Source organism: Mixophyes fleayi, chromosome 6 (genome assembly GCF_038048845.1).
Source record: "Mixophyes fleayi isolate aMixFle1 chromosome 6, aMixFle1.hap1, whole genome shotgun sequence".
NCBI lineage: Eukaryota > Metazoa > Chordata > Amphibia > Anura > Limnodynastidae > Mixophyes > Mixophyes fleayi.
In genome coordinates, this window is record NC_134407.1 from 114,175,328 (window position 1) to 114,194,720 (window position 19,393).

General features: G+C 41.6%; 1 protein-coding gene across 4 annotated transcripts in view; it reads left to right on the forward strand.

Annotated features, from left to right (window-relative positions):
• C6H10orf71 (chromosome 6 C10orf71 homolog) overlaps positions 1 to 19,393 on the forward strand; it is an 86,785-nt gene that overhangs the window by 26,706 nt on the left and 40,686 nt on the right. For 2 of the 4 annotated variants that reach the window (XM_075217170.1, XM_075217169.1), the window contains exon 2: positions 8,899 to 8,979. The exons of 1 other annotated variant lie outside the window; for it this stretch is intronic. The gene's annotated coding sequence lies outside the window, so the exon portion shown is untranslated. Of the gene's footprint in view, positions 1 to 8,898; positions 9,000 to 19,393 lie in introns of all 4 variants that reach the window. One more of the 4 variants, XM_075217171.1, reaches the window with a different exon arrangement.

Below are 19,393 nucleotides of genomic sequence, written 5' to 3' on the forward strand. Positions count from 1 at the left end.
GGTGCAAGATGGAATTGTCCTTGGGCCCTCCCACCCTTATGTTGTTGAAATAAGACATGCGCACTTTAACAAACCAATCATTTCAGCCACAGGGCCTACAAAACTGTGGCGGAAATGATTGGTTTGTTTGGAACCCCACAAAACGAGCTGACAAAGAAAAAAAAGAGGTGCAAGATGGAATTGTCCTTGGGCCCTCCCACCCACCCTGATGTTGTTGAAATAGGACATGCGCACTTTAACAAACCAATCATTTCAGCGAAAGGGCCTACCAAACTGTGGCTGAAATGATTGGTTTGTTTGGACCCCCCCAAAACGACCTGGCAAAGAAAAAAAAGAGGTGCAAGATGGAATTGTCCTTGGGCCCACCCACCCACCCTTATGTTGTTGAAATAGGACATGCACACTTTAACAAACCAATCATTTCAGCGACAGGGCCTACAAAACTGTGGCTGAAATGATTGGTTTGTTTGGGTCCCCCACACAAAAAAAGCTATTCATCTCTCCCTGTACAAACTAAACTGGCTCTACTGAGGCAAGATGTCGTCCTCATCCTCATCCTCTGATTCCTCGCCCCCTTCAGTGTATACTTCCTCATCCTCACACATTATCAATTCGTCCCCGCTGGACTCCACAATCACCGGTCCCTCTGCGCATCCCCACTCCATTGCCTATGTCGTAGGTGGCTGTGTAGGCTTGAATGGCCTTTTGCTGCTCCTTCATCCTCTGCTGCATATAGAGGGTGGAGTTCCAGCGCGTCACAACCTCTTGTTTGAGGTGATGGCAGGGCAGGTTCAGGCTTTTCTGATGTTGCTCGAGTCTTCGGTAGGCAGTGGCAGAATGCCGAAAGTATCTAGCAATTTTGCGGGCCACCGCAAGTATATCCTGCACACCCCTGTCACTCTTCAGGTAATGCTGCACCACCAAATTTATTGTGTGGGCAAAACATGGCATGTGTTGGAAATTACCCATATGTAATGCCCGCACAATGTTACTGGCGTTGTCCGACACCACAGGAGAGTGTAAGTGGGGTAAGCCACTGCAAAATGATTTCTCTCAGTTTCTCTAAGAGGTTGTTAGCGTTGTGCCTCTTACTGAAACCAGTGAAACACAACGTTGCCTGCCTTGGAACGAGCAGGCATTTGGGAGATGCTGCTACTGATGCAGCTGCTGCTGTTGCTGCGGAAGTCGATGCATCTACCCAGTGGGCTGTCACAGTGATATAGTCCTTAGTTTGCCCTGAACCACTTGTCCACATGTCCATGGTTAAGTGGACAGTGGGTACAACCGCATTTTTCAGAGCACTGAGGACACATTTTCGTACTTCTCTGTACATCCCGGGTATCGCCTGCCTAGTGAAGTGGAATCTCGACGGGATTTGGTACCGGGGACACAATACCTCCATCAACCGTCTAAATCCCACTCCACTGATGGCGGACACCGGACGCACGTCTAACACCAACATAGCTGTTATTGACACAGTTATCCGCTTTGCCATAGGATGACTACTGTTGTACTTCGTGCTCATGGCAAACGACTGTTGTACGGTCAATTGTTTAGTGAAAGACGTAGCGGTCTCTACGACTTCCCCTCTGGGAAGATGACCGACTACCAGCAGCAACAGCAGCAGCGGCAGTAGTAGGCGTATCGCTGCAGGATCCTCCGGAACAATCCCGGATTGAAGAGGACTCAGTCATACCGGTGACATGGCCTACAATCGAGATAGAGGAGGAAATTGACGAGGAGGGTGTTGCTGGTGTGGATACAACAGGACCAATGGATTTATGTGTCCCTGGACTGCTGACGGTCCTAGCCACAGTTCCTGAAATAAACACAAATTTACGAAGGTTATTCAGGGGACGTATAAGGGAGGATGATGTCCCTAGGTGGCCAAGATCCTTACCCCTGCTTATTTAAGCTTTATATAAGGTACATATGGCCATACATTTGTTGTCCGGATTGGGATAGAAATAATTCCAGACCAAAGAGGTGGATTTCTTGGTCTTCTGGCCAGGCATGACGATGGGCTTTTTCTTCCCATGGACAACAACTGTTTCCCCCCCTGGTGCCTCATTTAAGATAACCACATCAGCATCCTCCTCGTCAAGTTCCTCATCAGCGCCAGCTACATCAATATCCTCCTCCCGGTGTACAACATTCACACCTTCATTAGCCAAATCTGTAACTGGACTGTGGGTGATCCTTCCAGCATATGCAGAGGGTGTGCTGCAAATGGTGGAAGGAGCCACCTCTTCCCAGTGATGGGAAGGTCAGGCTTCGCAAACCACCAACACCCTTGGACTCGCCTGGGGGATTTGTGATGCCATCTGTTTAGAAGGCAGAGTAGTTTGCTGTGTTGTTGATGACAGCTTAACTCTCTTAAATTTTTTTGAGGGGGAAGAGGAGGGGGGCTTAGATCCTTGGGTGAAGCTGAACCATTAGTCCTGAACACGGGCCAGGGCCTAAGCCGTTCCTTGCCACCCTGTGTCGTAAATGGCATATTGGCAAGTTTACGTTTCTCCTCAGATGATTTTAATTTCCTTTTTTTGCTAATTTTAGTGAACTTTGGGTTTTTGGATTTTACATGCCCTCTACTAGGAGATTGGGCATCGTCCTTGGCAGACGCCGTTGATGGCATTTCATCGTCTATGTCATGACTAGTGGCAGCAGCTTCAGCATTAGGAGGAAGTGGTTCTTGATCTTTCCCTACTTTATCCTCCAAATTTTTGTACTCCATTATATTATATTTCTGGACTGCAGTTTATTTATATACTGGAACGTAGTTTAATATTGCAGTACTAATATTTCTGGACTGCAGGAACAGTGAACGTAGTTTAATATTGCAGTACTAATATTTCTGGACTGCAGGAACAGTGAACGTAGTTTAATATTGCAGTACTAATATTTCTGGACTGCAGGAACAGTGAACGTAGTTTAATATTGCAGTACTAAAATTTCTGGACTGCAGGAACAGTGAACGTAGTTTAATATTGCAGTACTAATATTTCTGGACTGCAGGAACAGTGAACGTAGTTTAATATTGCAGTACTAAAATTTCTAGACTGCAGGAACAGTGAACGTAGTTTAATATTGCAGTACTAATATTTCTGGACTGCAGGAACAGTGAACGTAGTTTAATATTGCAGTACTAAAATTTCTAGACTGCAGGAACAGTGAACGTAGTTTAATTTTGCAGTACTAAAATTTCTGGACTGCAGGAACAGTGAACGTAGTTTAATTTTGCAGTACTAAAATTTCTGGACTGCAGGAACAGTGAACGTAGTTTAATATTGCAGTACTAATATTTCTGGACTGCAGGAACAGTGAACGTAGTTTAATATTGCAGTACTAATATTTCTGGACTGCAGGAACAGTGAACGTAGTTTAATATTGCAGTACTAATATTTCTGGACTGCAGGAACAGTGAACGTAGTTTAATATTGCAGTACTAATATTTCTGGACTGCAGGAACAGTGAACGTAGTTTAATATTGCAGTACTAATATTTCTGGACTGCAGGAACAGTGAACGTAGTTTAATATTGCAGTACTAATATTTCTGGACTGCAGGAACAGTGAACGTAGTTTAATATTGCAGTACTAATATTTCTGGACTGCAGGAACAGTGAACGTAGTTTAATATTGCAGTACTAATATTTCTGGACTGCAGGAACAGTGAACGTAGTTTAATATTGCAGTACTAATATTTCTGGACTGCAGGAACAGTGAACGTAGTTTATTATTGCAGTACTAATATTTCTGGACTGCAGGAAGAGTGAACATAGTTAAATATTGCAGTAGAATTTTTTTATACTTTTTTTAAAAAAAAATTATATTTTTTTTTAGTATTTTTGTAGAATTTTTTTAGAACAATGGACTTAGCAGAACAGAGCACAGGACACAGCACCACTGGACTCAGCAGGACAGAGCACAGGACACAGCACCACTGGACTCAGCAGGACAGAGCACTGGACAAAGCACCACTGGACTCAGCAGGACAGAGGAGAAGGACACAGCACCACTAAAAACCCAACCTCACGCTACCCTGATCAATGCCCGACTGAAGATGGTGGCGGCAAGCAGGAAATTTATAGAATCCGAGTATCGCGAGATCCGTCGGCGGGATTTGGAGTCAGAGCCTCGTTTTCATTGTTTCTCTCCGCTGGAAATACCCGAACAGTGCTCGGATCCACACTGTTCGGGTGGGCTCGGATTGCGATAATCCGAGCCCGCTCATCTCTATAAATAACTGTGGCAAGCTTTGAGAAGTAGCTTGGTCTTTAGAGTGCTATTATTGTTTGATAATTCTTTAGATTTTCCTAAGTGTCTTGGGCTACCATGGCAATCACAGACCAATGGCATATGATGTAGTGAGCAGAGAGGCTTTGGCACACCCTTCCTTAGCTCTGTTTTCACTGTGACATCATCTTCCTCCTTCTTCCGCCTCTGCCTTCACATGATATGTTAAGAGCTGTGAGTCTCTCTCTATGTAGAAAACAGATAGTGTTTGTGTCCGCCAGCCAGATAATGGACATCTTTCAGAATTGATCAAAAACACAAAAATCAGCACTGATAACTGGTACAAACACCACCCACAAATGATCCATGAGGTAAAATATAACAATTTATTGCTAAAAACAAATCAATACATAAGAGTCACTGGCCAGTGTAATATAAAAATATATATGAATGGTCACGTTTACCAGAGGGTTTTCAACCGGATCCTGGTAGTTCAGCTGGGATTGGGGTTACTCTCGCTAGGGGCGCGGAGGCTAACAAGTGAAAGGTGTTCACCAGTGATTCCCGCAAGGGAATATGGACTTTTGCGGCTTCCACTTGCAGGTCACGGTCCCCTAAGGAAGTTCTCAGTGAACCATAACAGAGGGAGCGTAGAATCAGTTAGGAATAGACTTGCCACTTGATACAGGTGATTAGCCGGAATGTTCAGCAACGTTGCCACTTGGGAGTGGAAATAGCAGGGAAGTACTGCAACGTAGTCAATCGGAAGCTGGTTTGCAGAAATAGAATAAAGTTGCCACTTGGAGGTGCTGACCGGAACTTCGGTAGCGTAGCCACCTAGAGGTGGTTTTCCCGGAGAGATAGCAGCTTGGAAACTCGGAGGAGAGCAAAAACACAGGAGCTGTATCCAATACTAAAATCAGGGACTGACTGAAAGAACCAGCATTGAGTTCTGGTCAGAGGGGGTAGATATAGTGCAGTTCCTATTAGGCAGCCAATAGAGGGCAGTGAGAGCACAGAAAACAGCTAGACAGTTCTGCGCATGCGCAGAACCACTGAGTGCCGAACGGAAGAAGGGGAGAGACAGCGCTGGATGGTTGCAGTGGCGTGGACCCAGGTAAGTGATTTTTACTTAATAGGAGGGATCCTGGTGGAGGAGGCCTCCGGGGTCAGCGGACACAGGCGCCGGCTCCCGGGGAGACAGCGGGAGTCCAGCGTGTGACATGAACTGCAGTATACGGGTGGCAAATACAATCTGAGATGATCTAATACGTATGAGGCAGCACAAAAACACAATATGTATTGTGAGATAAATGTGCCACAGTTTGTGGAGAATTCTGTGCGGCTATTGCGCAATCAGATGGATCCAATAAACTCAGAATACGGAATATATGATACGACTGTGTGGCCACACCAAATAAAACAAATTAATAATTCCTCAATTGTATTGAAAAAAGTCACTCCAACGTGGTAAAATTAATGTTCCTCAGAAACTGGTGTAAGTGTCAGAAATTACCATCAAGCTACGGCTAGGCTCCGCTCCAGATTGTCTATCCCACTCACCACATCAGCAATGTGTAATACAGACCTGGTTCTAAAAGTCAGTCCCATAAGCGGGCTGAAGATACGTGGGACACTGGTTCACTGAACACTGAATGTGATCCGTAGCTCCGGAGGGAGATGCCGATATTACTGTAGTCTCAAAGCCGTAACATAGCTGAGGGAAGCGCCTGTGGACTGGAACAAACGGTTGAGGTAATCTAGGTTCCCGGTGATAAATCTCGGGTGTAGAAATGAGCTGCAGTATGCTCCCTCTCAATGGGGTGTCAGATGGCACAGTGAGATCTCCTAAACTGACGCGTTCCTTCACCTTTTTCTCCACCACTGACAACAGACCTTTTGTGCACTTAGAAATATGCTTTCCTACAAAATTTGAACTGGAAGGTGCAAAATGGAAACCAATAAAATTATTTTGCCAAGGTTGAGTTTCTGACACCTTTCGCAATCCAGACAATTAAAATCTTTTTGCATTGAGTAAAGAGCTGTGTGCCTACTCTAACAGGCAACACCTCCTGAAAATGCACCTTGGGTATTCCCGCCCATGTATAATTGCTCCCTGAGAAATTAAATTTCAAATATCTTTAAACTCATGCACTTAACCAACACTTAGGGCTAGATTTACTAAGCTGCGGGTTTGAAAAAGTGGGGATGTTGTCTATAGCAAACAATCAGATTCTAGCTGTCATTTTGTAGAAGGTTCTAAATAAATGAAAGCTATAAGCAACATCCCCACTTTTTCAAACCCGCAGCTTAGTAAATCTAGCCCTTAGTGAGGAACACCTTGCTTCACCTACTAAAGGTGCAAATTTTTCTACACTTGTAGACGTGGTCATCTTGACGGGCAAATCTATGGCATAAAATGATTGTGAACCCCTTTCAATTATCTGTATTCTTATATTAATTTAACTTAAAAAGTGACACCTTACTTGTTATATCTTTATTAAACCCAACATTCACTAAGGCTAGTTTTCAAAACTGCAAAAAATGAACCTTTCCCGCCGCAAATACTGTTTTTGCATAAATGTTACCAATTTTACACATGAAAGTGCATGCTTTTATGGGAGAAGCTTTGACCCTTCCTTGCTGAGTGTGGGTTAGGTGAACAAATTAATCTAATTATGCACCCACATTTTGTTTTACAGGACATGGTTATTTAAATAAGATTGAAAGGATGGAGAAAGTGCATTTAGGGATCGCACTCAATTTAGTGTGAAGGGTGCAGAGTATTTTTCTCCTTGCAAAAAGATTTGAACACAAGACTGATAGCAATTGCATTATGTATCCAGATTGAATTAATTATATAATATAAATATAGAATCTATAAATACCTTATTCAAATTCCAATAGTGCCATAGTATGCCAGTTCCCATATACATAATAATAATGTCCACCTGCTTAGAGACAAAAATAAATGTGTAATGCACACTACTAAATATAACATAAATAATGCATGTTCCTGAAATGTACACATGTTCCTGAAATGTACACAAGTTCCAAGCAAGGGTGAGAGTTAAATGAAAAATGTTCGCAGTGGGAGTAAAGTGCAAACTCTGTTACTGAATAAAAAAAATAGCTATGCCCAAAGTCGGCTTTGTTTATTTTTGAATCACGTCTTGTCGCTAGTGGATCAACCTAGACCCAGATTTTGAGTAACTCTCTTTCATTGGAAGGATTGGGTGGGCTTGTTTTGCATGTCTTATTACATAGTGTTCATTGCTTTTGTCCTGTTTTCCAATATTTTTCTCTTATTGCATTCTGAATAAATGTCTTATTTCCTTGGTTGCATATTTATTGTTGAGTATTAAGCATTCCATTCTGAATCATTAAAGAGAGCAAGGCAAAAAGGGAGTAAATTTGATCTTGGACAAACCAGATGACAATGCAAGGGGTGCACATTAGTCATTATTTTGCATGTAAGGAAAATACTCTGTTTTTTCATGTAGCACACAAATAAATACCTGATAACTTTATTTTTACATCGAAATTTAAAATTGATCTAGGACATGCCCTACCACAACTATAAATCTTCCCCACAATTTAAATTTACCTCCCACTCCAATGCAATATGGTTTTGCCAAGGTGCAAAATTACTCCTTTTGTTGCTTTGCTCGCCTTAATGACTCAGGTCCTCCATGTCCCCTTTTTGACTTAGTATCAGTTTATGCCTAATATTCATTTGCAGTATTGTAAACTCTGTATCTGTGCCCTTATAAATAAATTTTGAGAGGGGACAAACCTGTGCCATAAATGAAATTTTGAATATAGAAATGCCAAACTCATAGCTGATTGTTTAGTAATCTGGGGCCTGATTCATTAAGGATCTTAAATGAAGAGGATCCTTATTTCAGTCTCTTGGACAAAACCATGTTACAATGGAAGGGGTGCAAATGTGTGTTCTGTTTTGCACATAAGTTAAACACTAACTGTTTTTTCATGTAACACACACATATCAACTTTAAATTTCAGTGTACAAATAAGCTATCAAATTTTTGTGTGTTACATGAAAAAACAGTTAGTGTTTAACCCTTGTGCAAAACAGAACACACATTTACACCCCTTCCATTGTAACATGGTTTTGTCCAGGAGACTGAAATAAGGATCCTCTTCATTTAAGATCCTTAATGAATCAGGCCCCTGCTCTTTATTGTAGTTGGTTATCTAAGTGTCCTAGCAAGTCACCTACTTTCCCCAACAATGATTGAATGTTGGATTATTTATATATTCAGTTTCTCTTTACTATTAGAATTTAGATGAAGAAATATCAAATTAATGCAGGACTGTGAATAACTAAAATGTTTACAAACTTTTTTTCACAACTGTAATTCCTGACACTTAAGCATGCTTATCTATCTATATCTTCATACAGTACACAAGTGCAAAATGCAATGGTATACCATTGGTCTGCTGTAGATGTTCACAGGTGTGTGAACTGTAAGCCACTAGTTATAAAAACAAAATTACACAGAGAAAGTCTATATAAATAGACCGCATCCTTTAATACTATGTGTATGTGTCACGGTAGAAATAGCTGAAGGTCGTAGCTCATGAAATCAGCTCTCTGCACAGAAACACTTTACTGAACTAAATTTAACTCCTCACTATAGATGGGAAGAAAAAGCAAGAGGAAAGGAAACATGCCAGCCCCCTCCCTATTCTACAGAACCTGAGACAAGAGCCTACAACAGGTAGAGAATGTTTGCACAGTGTAAGATATGGTTTCTGATGTTCTATATAGTACTGAAATATCACATGATATAGGTGTATAGGGTGTCATTTTATGGAAAATCACAGTAAGGTATTGTGTTGATTTATAAGTAGAACATTTTCAGAGTGATCTCTGTTAATGTATTGTGTGTAGTCTAGAACATGTTGGCAAAATGAATTTTCCTTTTCTATTTAACATATTCACAATTTCTGGCCATGTTGCAGGAATGTGCTTTCAGAAACACCTGCTACTAGGACTTAATTGAGTGTGTGGTTCATATGACCTCTTTGCTGTACTTTGTTGCTTGTTTTTTTTCTATTGGGGTTAAATCACCATGACATGATTGCTTCTTTCTAAAGACAAGCCATTGCTGTGGTATGAGCTGGCATCACATATTTAATGACACACATTTCAATTTATTTTTCTGGAAGTAACCCTCTATACAGTGCTTCTGTTTAAAACTGTTGTCAATGACACTAAACGCATTTTCATCCTTCAGGAATTCCTCCTAAACATTTAACTCTAGGCTAGATGTATTTTGCTTGAATTCTTTCACAGATGACTTTCAATTCCAGAACAGATAGCTTTTTTAAAAAAAAAAAAATGTTTAAATGTTTCCTCTAAGTATTGTTGGAGACCCAATCTCAGAATTACTTATTTACTATACATAGAAAAGCCCCAATGGGTGTTTTCTCCCGATCTATCAAAGGCTAACGTCCTGCTATCACTGGCGGTAGACCCTACTTGTGAAGAGTTTTGCTGCCTTTCTCCAGAAAAAAATCCTAATTTAAAGCATGTATAAACCTATTTAAAAAGGATCGTAGTGGGACATGTCCTGCCGCAATCCTCCTTTCACTATCGTCATCTCAGGAGTTGTTTTGTTTTAATTTTTTCTTCACTAAGTGGAATTTAAAGCCCAAGCCACGGATTTCAGTTCCACTGCGCAAGACCCGGCTAGGCGGGTCATGCATGTACATATGCCCCAAGACTAGCCTAGCAAAGAGGCAAGTAAACCCTTAACCTTGCTGGCAAGTACTGCTAGTTAGCTTAGTGTGACTCAGCTGCTTTGGCAATATTTTAATAATAAATTGTTTCAATTTCCTATCACTGAGATAAGTGTGTTATCGCCACATTTTAAAAAATAATTAATAAATAGAGGCCTTACAGTTACAACAGACAAATATTTTTTTTCAATTGAAGTATTATTAGTACCATTAAACGAACATTGTCCTTCAATGTAGTAATCAGTGTGTTACCTGTGTTATGCTCCTTAATGTAGTTCTGTCTACTAGTCAGGGGCAGGCTGTGCTGGGGACCATGGGGCATCTGCCCTCCCAAGCCAGTCCCATAGTGGGCTACCTTGGCCTGGGTCACTGGCCACCTGCAATTTTTTTCCATTAAAATATTCTTAATAGGCTGCTGAGTCGAGACTTGCCCCCAGGCTATAATATGCCAGCCAGCCCATGCTACTAGCACTTTAGGACTCTTCATTAATTACGAAGTAAGCAACCTAAATATTTTATTAAATTCTAACCTCTCCATTTCTTTATTATTAAGCAGTATGTCTCTTGACCTTTTATACAGGTTCCCAAAAGAGTTTTTCATCTTCAAGATGCAACCAGTAACTTATACAATGGTAAAATTATGTTCACTTATCCTCAATTTTATTCATCACAAGATTTTATTAGCTCTTGCTGTAGCTGTCTGACACTACTGCTACTCGTCTTAAGGTCTATGTGCATTCTAAGGTACTTTCAACATTGTTCTACATTGAATCATCACAGGGAGCTGCTGTCTTTTGTGTCATTAATCTTACAAAGTTTTTAGTTTCATCTTCAAAACTGGACCTATGAACCTTACTTCTTAGGCCTTCAACAACATTTTTAATAAAAGTCAGGGTCCAATACTGATCTCTGCTTTACATCAGTAATTACTTTAGATCAATATGAATAAGATCTTTTTTTGAAAAATAAATATTCTGTTTCCTACACATCAGGCAGTAATCAACTCATATTTACATGTTTATAGTGTCTCAGTGTCTTAATCTTATGTACCATACTTGCAGTGCCAAAATCAATTCCTAAATATTTTACGCATCATTAATGTCAGTCCTACAGGTTTGTCATTTTCTGGGTGTGATTTTGCTTCACATCTGCCTTTCTGCCAGTCTTGTGCCACTGATACAATAAATATAAGATATAATAGTTTATCTATAACTAAATATAGCTTCTTCAGCATAGGTGGGGGAATATCATTTGGGCTGGATGATTTATCAATCTTAATCATGTCTAACCATAACTACACTTTGTCCTGTATTTCCCCAATAATATTTAAATGTGTACATGGATTATTATGACACAATATATTTAGAACTTTTTGTTTTCCTTTGAAAACCCAGTTAAAAATAATATTTAAATCAATAAGTCAGCTTTCTCTTAATTTGCAATCATTTTCCCAGGTAATTTTTAGTAGTTTCATTTTATCAGCTTTTAATTTTGTGTAATTAATGTACTTGGAAAGCTTTTTTTTTAGCAATTTAGGTTTAAGTTTTAATCTTTGCTACCTTTATTTTCTTTTTTATATATATTTTTTTACATTTTTTTTTCTTGCTTCCTTGTTGTTCAATGACCTTACAAGCACAGATGAGAATGACAGGCCATAACTTTTCCATTCTGCTTGATTAAATCCAAATCATAATTGTGGTGGCCACACATACCAGGCCCAATATTGTCCAAAACAACTTCTGTCAATAAATGCCCCTGCAGGATGGGCCATTGGATACCCATCACCACAATGCAGTTGGCTAGCAATTCGAACAAATATAGTTCTTTTGTAGGAATGTGGATCCAAATGCTAAAAGCAACAGTTCAGACAGGGGTCAGAGAAATTTGGGGGCAAGCAGAGGTCAGAACAGGTGGAAAATGTTAAAGATTTGTTATAAAATTAATGTCTATTCTCCAAGCAAAGTTGTTATGAGCATAATCAAAACCAATAACAATCAGAATAAGATATGTACATAGGGAGGAGCTTACATAAAATAAACCTTTGATGTTGAGCGTTGGAAAATGTATTTAAATACTGTGGCAACTATGCCTTAGCACTTCATAAACCCTTACTCTTACAACGCACAATAAAAGACAGGAACATACAATAATATTGCCATTAGGTTACACTCCCCAATAAAGAGAATCATGAGAGTCCCTCCATTGCAGTTAGTCATTAAAACCATTGGTTTCATCAGGTGGATATAATGACTTTACTAGGTGACTTTGAAACTGAGTGTTTCACAATATGGATCTGAGACAACATGGGTGTTTAGACTTGTGCAGATACATTTTACAGTGTTGTACATGCTGTAATGGTTGATGGTTCCTGGAAAACTTAATCTCAGACATTGTTCCAGGATATCACAAAAGCACTCTGGTGACTGAGAAAATCATGATATATGGATAACATCAGTGTCATGATCATCAAATCACTGAGTGAACACTCCTACTCTATGCATGGTTGTATTATCATCCTGGAATAGACCCAACACATCTGGAAAGAAATGCTGCAACATGGAGTGAGATGATAACTCAGGACCATTAAGTAGACTTTAGCATTGTCCTTGCCTTGTCAGGGAATGGCTGCACCTAAACCATTGCATCCCATAACAGAAAGTATCTACCAATATCCTTCACTTTTGGAAAACAAGAACTTAGAACTGTAGTGTTTTTAGGTTGGCACCACACATGCACTTGTCTGTTTCTCAAGAACATGATGAAAGATGATTCATGTGACCTTCCTCCTCTGTTCAGTAGTCAATGTCTGTGTTTTTTGCACCACTAAAGGCACAAATGTGCATTGCCAGGTGTAATGAGCACTTTATGTACTGTAACCTAATTAAGATACTCTGCTCTGTGGAGTTCATTGGGCCTTTTTTGATGAAACTGGCTGCTTGCACTATAGAGTGAAATCGGCAGTCTGTTTATTTCTTGCACTTCAAATTAATGCACCTATATAACAATCCTGGATTAGGTGTTTCCACCCACTCTTACACTTTGCTGCTGATGTTTTTCCCATTGAGTTCCATACTGCCATCAGCATAGTCACAGTTGCTTGTGAAAAATTGACAAGTTTAGCTTTCTTGGTCACTAAAGCTTAAACTCCACTGACATGTTCTACATCGTGATCCTTTCTTGCTTCTACTGCCAACACTCACTGACATGAACTTCCTTTCAATACCTGCTACATGCGAAGCAGTGTGCTGAGAAATGCTGAAAGTGTTTATAGCCACTGCTGTATAATCAAGATTCTTTGTAGTATGTAAGGAGTTGTCATTCCATAAAATGCTTAACAATTAATAACATAACCATAGACCTTTCTTGGTCTTAACCTTAACCCTTATGTGTTATAATAAAACACACCACACCGACTAGTTGGCAAATAAAAACTTCTTTATTTAAATAACCGTTTGCTATTATAGTGGCTGGAGAACACTGTACTCAACCTTGTCTATACATAAGCGCACCCTAGTATGGGACACGTTAATGGGACAACCGTCCCCAGGCATTCTGGAACCCACACCGTTCTGGGCTAATTGTAATGCACTGCAAGCCAGTCCAGAGAAGCTGTACTTGCACAGAACCTAAGCCGACTATTCGAAGGGGACGGGTTCCAGCAAGTAACAAAGTCCTGTGTCCACCCAGTAAGAGAGGTAGAAGAAAGTTCAAGATAGAAGAGAGGGTCTCACTTATTGGCGATATGCAATGGACTTCCAGCTACCTAACTGCTGAATATATGGGCCTGACTTCCCATTCACAGCCGCAGACGTGGCCGCACCTATTCTAAATGAAAGCGTTGCAAATTCCCCGCTATTCACGGCTAGAGCATCCAGCATGCGCTTAAAGACTGCCGTGAACTGGAACCCAGTGAGGGAGGACCCATTAGTATGCACCAGCCACGGCAACACATCCTGCGGCTTAAGTCCAGAAAAAACTAGTGACCACCTGTATCGGGCAAACCAAACAACTGCGCCAGAGCGACAGCGTAACCCATCATCCCCTACCCAACTGGTCTGTCTTGGACCCTCTTACTTTACAAGATATTGAATGAGGGGACAATAAAACGTCCTTTGCTACCAGAGAGCGGAACAGACCACCCGGAGGCCACCAACTCGCTCACCCAAATTGTCCCAAAGAACAGCATTACAAAGTCCAAGCTAAATAGACTTCTTTTATAGGGATCATGTGCTACACCAGAAAGAGCCCCTAGCAAGTCTTTCAGAATCCCGTGGATTCTGGAAGAATTCCTGATGGCAGGTCTCCTGCCATCAGGAAGGACGGGGTGCTTTCGCACTCATCCGCACAATGCTCTAGAAATCAACAGTCCCCTTGTAACATCAACTAAACCATACAGTTGAGAGAAGAAGGATATACCCGTCATTGCGGTGGAGATTGCTGACTTTGACTTACCTGTGTTATAACCAGCCAAAACAAAGCCCTGCATCCGGTCATACCCCTCTCTACTATCACCAAGCACTGCATCATGGAAAGCAAGCCACTCCTGCCAAACTGACCGATATTTACACAGAGTAGCAGGGGCTATAGAGGATTCCGCCAGGCTCCTTTTTCCGGCTTCACTATCTGCCAAACATAAGCGAGACAGGGAGAACCAGTGAGATTCGCCTCCAGTAAAAGCGCCCAAAACTTGACCCAATTATCCCTAGACAGAGCATCTGCCAGACTGTTCTCACACCAGGCATATTTAACGCATGCCTACCGTTCCACCGCGACTATGATGGGAAACAGCTCCAGCAGGAACAGATTAGCTGTCCAGCTGGCACGGACCCAATCACCAGCCCAGTGTGACATGCACCAGTCACTGGCAAAGTCGGCCCTAAATCCTACTGATCCCGCGCTATCCGTGAACAGCTGCAACTCCCGACTGGAAATTAGGGGGGGAGGGTGGGTCGTGCAAGACATGGACACCGTTAAAATCCTGGAGGAAAAGCTTCAACACCTACAGGTCATCATTGATTTCATGGGACAGAGGAATGAAACAGTAAAGACAGGAGAAACCAACAGTTGCTCTCTCTAACTTGCGGCAAAAGATTTTGCCCATCGTGATTACCCTACAAGAAGGTTTGAACATGCCCATCAGAGATTGTGCCTTCTTTAAGCATATCCTCTATGGCCTCACAGATCAGCGATTACAATGTCACAAACTTACCCACAAGTAACTTACACAGACCCAATTGAGTGTCGAGTGCAATCCCTAGATAAGACAGCCGGGTCAAAGAGTAAAGCCAAGGGCGACCAAGGAAAATAACACATCTCCGCAGGTCGCGGACTGACCCGTGCCCATCATCAGGAAGTCCTCCAGATAGTGGGCAATCCTGTGGTGACCTGTACCAGCTATCACACACCAGTGCATAAAAGTGCTTGGAGAAAGAGCACAAGACAGCGCAGCCCATGGGAAGGCACTTGTCCACTAAGAATCCTTTTTCCATTTTAAATCCCATGAAAGGAAAGGAATCCGGTTGTAAAGTAAGAAGCCAGAACCTGGACTCAATGTTGACCGTCAACAACTAAGCCCCGATCCCAAAACTACGCAGATTCAAAGGACTGATAAGAAATGCTGCAGTACCATGGTGGGGTAGCGTCATTCAACAACGCACAAGGTGAAAATGATAAATGCTAAATAAGGTGAAACTTCCCCAGCGCCTTCCTAGGCATCACCTCAATCTGTACCGGCATGCCGCTCCCCGGCTATAATGTTCTATTGAATGCATGACAGGTGATCATCGCATTTGGACCGGAACTCTTTGACAGAGATCAGCCATGTACTAGGTCGAGATGATACGCCTCGTGGATCATTTGAAGGTACTTAATTACCTCCACGTATACCCTAGGGAGAGACTCCAGGTAACATGCCATAAATAAATATGCCGCGCTCAACCGAATGCAGTAAATTGTAATCTAGCCTCACCGCCCCCGCCCTTTTCAAGAGCTTCAGCCACAGCTTTCTTCACCTTCTCAATGACTGTGAACATGTCTATGTACCGGCCCTTGAGAATCTTGGGCCTGATTCATTAAGGATCTTAACTTGAGAAACTTCTTATTTCAGTCTCCAGGACAAAACCATGTTACAATGCAAGGGGTGCAAATTAGGATTTTGTTTTGCACATAAGTTAAATACTGACTGTCTTTTCATGTAGCACACAAATACTTGATAGCTTATTTGCACACTGAAATTTAAAGTTGATATTTGTGTGATTTTTTTGTTTTATGGCCTAGCTTGACAATGGCCTTTTTCTTGTCACGTGCCAGAACTGCTGCCACTGGTGCAGGACTGACACAAACAACCTCATCCTCATCAACATCCTCATTAGCGCCCTCGTTACCTCCACAAATCTCCCCCTCATCCTCTTCTATTTCCACAGTGGCATCCTCAATTTGTGTATCACCGGCTACACTCGGGCTGTTCAGGCACACATCAGCAGAACTGCTGAAAGGGTCCCTCTTTATGGGTACACTAACAGAATGCTCACGATTAGACATCCCACTGTTGGATGGACTCTCCACAGGGATTGGTGTCATTTGTGGTTCAGAGCAAACATTATCCTCTAATGCCTTACTGTTATCTTGCAGCTCGGCTTTTACACGTAACAGTAGTTGTGCACCACTTGTAGGCTCGGTAACATTTTTTGATCTGCCACTAATAGACAAAGGTGAAGGCCTCATTCTCTTTTTGCCACTGTGTGTGTAGAATGGCATGTTGCATTTTTTTTTATTGGCACTTAACTTTTCCTCAGTTACATTTCATTTTTGCTTCAACACGGTAAAAAAAAAATTTGGTGTGTGTTTTTTTGACTGATTTCAAAAGACTGTGTAGTTTGACATCGCCTTTCCCAGATGACGTGCTGGGAACACTACCATCAGGACTGGTGACAAAACCTGGCTGCTGATTCTGCTCATAAATGGACTGCTTTGAATCCATTATGAGCCCAAAGCACTTGTAGTGCTACAAATTGTTTTAGATACTGCTGACAAATATGACTTTTGACAGCCAGAAAAATTAATGCAAAAGAATGGGGGACACCCCAAAAGCACTTGGGAGTGCTAAATATTATTTTTTTAGATTGCTGACAAACAGGACTTTTGACTGTCATAAATATTAATGCAAAAGAATGCTGGACACACCAAAAGCACTTGGAGTGCTAAATATTATTTTTTTAGACTGCTGACAAACAGGACTTTTGACAGCCAGAAATATTAATGCAAAAGAATGGGGGACACCCCAAAAAGCACTTGGGAGTGCTAAAAATTATTTTTCAGACTGCTGACAAAAAGGGCTTTTGACAGCAAGAAATATTAATGCAAAAGAATGGTGGACACACCAAAAGCACTTGGGAGTGCTAAAAAAATATTTTTTGAGACTGCTGACAAATAGGACTTTTGACAGCCAGAAATATTAATGCAAAAGAATGGCGGACACCCCAGAAGCACTTCGGAGTGCTAAATATTATTTTTTGAGACTGCTGAAAAATAGTACTTTTGACAGCCAGAAATATTAATGCAAAAGAATGGGGGACATCCTAAAAGCACTTGGGAGTGCTAAATATTATTTTTTTAGACTGCTGACAAACAGGACTTTTGACAGCCAGAAATATTAATGCAAAAGAATGGGGGACACCCCAAAAGCACTTGGGAGTGCTAAAAATTATTTTTGAGACTGCTGACAAATAGGACTTTTGTCAGCCAGAAATATTAATGCAAAAGGATGGGGGACACCTCAAAAGCACTTGGAGTGCCAGAAACTGCACAAGAAAACCCTCCTCTATCCTCCTCTTACTGCTGTAACAACTGGTATTAAGATTACAATGGTATTGCATACAAACAATAATGTGTCCAAATACTGATCTGTCCCTGCGCTGATCTAGCCAGTGTGACCTAACCCTGCTCTCTCCCTCTGTCAAATGGTGATGGATTGCTGTGGAGGTTGGTATTTATGCTTTTCAAATCTCGCGAGAACCGAGCTCAGAAATACGAATACGTCACAATGACGTTTTGCCTCGATTTCGAATCCGAATGGGCGGGAGAGTACCGAGCGTGCTCGGCTCGGTACTCGGATAGGTTAAATTCGGATGAATTCGGATCTCGGGGAACCGAGTCCGCCCATCTCTACTATATACAGACGTATGAATTTTTGGTGTACACGCACAGTATGAAAAAGCATATCTGACACACAAAAAAACAGTGTTATGTCCATCTCAAAATGAGCCTCCATATGTATCAGCTCTAGGCCCCATTTAGTCTGATATTGGTCACCACTATATTTGCCTAGAAGAAGAAGAGACACTGGGTTTGGGTCAACTCTCAGGCAACATTTCTAGTGTTTTGTCTAGTGAGGGTTTGTTGTATGCTCGACAATGGGCTTAAGCTGGGTACACACTACAGAAATTTCGACCAACTTTTTATGCCGAGCAATTTTACATGCAATCGATGGTCCGATCGCTCGATCCATGGACTGCATACACACTAGCCTTGTTTAGAACGATAAAGGGAAGAGCGGACGTCCCTTTAGCGACTTCTTACAGCCATGTTGTCGTGAGCAATGACTGTAATTTCGTACTCACTGTTGTGGATCGGTCGGAAGTTTATACACAACGGAAACGAGATTGGATTGAAAATATTAAACGGTGCGACCAACCAAATGAGGCGACAATAGTTCATTTGGGCAGACTTTCGACCATTGTGTAACTGTACACACTGACCCGACTTTTGAACGAGCGGTCGTATGTCGGCTGTTTCAGCCGATTATTGGACGAAAACAGTGTAGTGTGTACCCAGCTTTAGACTTCAAATCATCGTGAGACCCTGCAAGTCTTTGTCACGTGTGGTAGCAGTACTATTGCTCGAGGTGACTCCATTATATATAGGGAGATACCATATCTCTGATAAAAACACCTGCAGACCTGCAATATTTGTTTCATCATCACACCTGTTTTAATGTGCTTGTTTGAAATGTCAACACACAGAGGCTTATTTATTAACCTGGTGCAATGTGTAAAAGTGGATAGTTACCTACTCTCCCAGAATGTCTGGCAGACTCCCGAATTATGGTGAAACCTTCTTGATACCTGTGAGAGTAGGCATTTTTCCCAGAAAAGCTCTTACCTGTCTATATGTGAAGCAGGAACATATCCCAATATCCCTATAATACTAAAGGCCTGCCCACATCAGCAGGGCCGCCGAGAGGGGGGGGGTGGGCTGAACTGATAAACTCTGAGCAGTAAACGCGGCATCCGCCGATGCGCGTTTCGCTATTAGCTTTAACAAGGCAAACCCTTGAGTAGGGCACAGGCTCCACGCTGTATTATGAGTGGTAATAATATTCATAGAGGTGTA